This window comes from Schistocerca serialis, chromosome 2 (genome assembly GCF_023864345.2).
Source record: "Schistocerca serialis cubense isolate TAMUIC-IGC-003099 chromosome 2, iqSchSeri2.2, whole genome shotgun sequence".
Lineage (NCBI taxonomy): Eukaryota > Metazoa > Arthropoda > Insecta > Orthoptera > Acrididae > Schistocerca > Schistocerca serialis.
The window spans coordinates 680,799,239-680,801,410 of NC_064639.1; the positions used below are offsets into that span (position 1 = coordinate 680,799,239).

At 45.6% G+C, this 2,172-nt stretch overlaps 1 non-coding gene across 1 annotated transcript; it reads right to left on the reverse strand.

Annotated features, from left to right (window-relative positions):
- Positions 1-217: 217 nt before the first annotated feature.
- Trnap-agg (transfer RNA proline (anticodon AGG)) lies at positions 218-289 on the reverse strand. The gene has a single exon. It is a non-coding gene; the product is annotated as a tRNA-Pro (tRNA).
- Positions 290-2,172: the final 1,883 nt, after the last annotated feature.

The following is a 2,172-nucleotide window of genomic DNA, read 5'->3' on the forward strand; positions in this document are numbered from 1 at the left end:
ATCGATGGCGACGGTGGGCTCGGATGTTGGTGGTGATGGCCGTCGCGGCGTGCGCGAAACGTCTCTGAAGTTCGCGTCCAGTGGAACCTGCAGGAAGGTCTTGGGTGTACATGGTGCCTTGTTTGGCCCTCTTGTGTTCCTTCCACAGCTCTGTGAGGAACTCTAACATGTCTGTCTGTCTGGCTATCGCATGTGACGTCATCGCAAGAAAAAATACGGGCTCGTCCGGGATTTGAACCCGGGACCTCTCGCACCCTAAGCGAGAATCATACCCCTAGACCAACGAGCCGCCGATACGAGGTGTTTCTCGTGTGGCAGCCTCGCTGTGGAGAGAGTAACCCAGTTCTGAGCGGCTGCGTGGCTGGCTGCCAAGGCCGGGAGCAGCGCCGGCCCGAGCCTCTCCCACTCTGACAGATTCGCTAAGCAGCCCCAGGAGGCTGCTGGGCCGATGCCCGGTGAACTATTTAGACGCAACAGGCAGATCGGTTAGACCGTCACTGAGACACCTCCTTACGTCCCTGTAGCAGATCGGGCGAGTACGCCTTTTATTTATGAATTATTTTTTTTCGAGCTTCAAAAAGGAGCGACTTATTTTAGTTATCTGTGTGGCTACTACCTAGAGCAGGCCTGTTCGAGGCGGCTAGGGAACCAAGAGGGCACCCGCTCTTTCGCCGGCTGGCTAGTGAGCGTTCGTAAAATGAGACGGACAGACGCCATTATGTAGCGCAGGGGAAGTGCAAATTGTGCGCCGTTTTCAGGAGAATTATCGTATGTTAAGTTCGTCGGAGCCTTGGTCGCAAGCGAATATACTTACTGATGCGATGCTTCAAACTGGGAGTAGCTCTTATTAAATCGATGGAAAGTAACATTATGGCCCAATTAGGAACTTCAGCGCGAAAGTCAGACACACCGTCATCAACTTAGAAGACGTGAGTGTCTAGTTACAGTTAGAACGTGTTGACCTACTGTGTGACAGGCAGTGATAGATTTTGTAATAAAATACGTCTAGTAGTCTCGTATAAAAATTGTCCTCAGCTTAAATTTCCACGACTTCCTAGTTCGCAGATACGATTATATCTGTCTGGACCTACATAACTTCGTCCGCAGTTATGAGACCGAAATCTACCCACGGAAGCTCACTCTCAAAGACTACAAATAAACTTCTAATTTCTTCGAATTAACAGTGCTCAGAAAGTGGTACCAGACATTGACGCTTTAATAGAAGCAAAATATGTAGAATTCATTGACCTCCAGTGTTTGTATGTTGAACATGTGAAAAAAACTGTCACGAAATACAGTTTACGTAAATTTCGTCCCGAGGCCAACGTTCGTCATAAGGCTGCACCAATATTATGCAATACCAGGTCTCGTACTTAGCTGCCCCGTGTTCTGCGCCTTGTTAATTAAAAGAAATGTGAATATCATTTCATTGTCATTTCTCATCAATGCAGTAGTCCTAGGAAATAAATTCGCCACAAAATGCATTAATTAGCTACCACAAAGCGATTCATCTCCGTAAAACTAAGATTAGCGCCCGCAGAACTCCCTTTTACAGTAGTTTCTCGTGGGGAGCTGTCTCGTTGCGATTCCTCCCGGCTAAGTCTTGAAAATAAGTTCAGACGAAATTTTTACATACATCGAACCGTTTTGAGAAAGGAGAGATTACCTACAGTTTGTGATGGTATGTTTTATTACTGTCAGAAGTAGTTTACCTTGCGTGAAACAGAAATAGATAGTTCCTTTATTTTAGTGTGGGTTGAAGTTATACTTGGCAAACGGAATAAATTAGTTACTGGTTCCCTTTACCGATCCACTAACTCAGAAAATACACTTGCTTAACAGTTCAATTAAATATCGAGTCTCATTTCGAATAGTTACCCCAATCATACAATTATAGTTGATGGTAGCTTCAATCTACCATCTACATGTTGGCGAAAATACATACTTAAAGTCGGTGGAAGGCATAAAGTGTCATCCGAAATGCTTTGTCAGAAAATTATTTTGGGCAATTAGTTCAGGAGCCCACTGTAAGTGTAAACGGTTGCGAAAACATACTAGACCTCTCTTCCTGAGCAAACAGGGAGCATCATGGCGGATACAGGGATTAGTGACCACAAGGTTGTCGTAACAGAACTGGATACCTTCACACGCAAACCCACCGAAAGTCAGCGC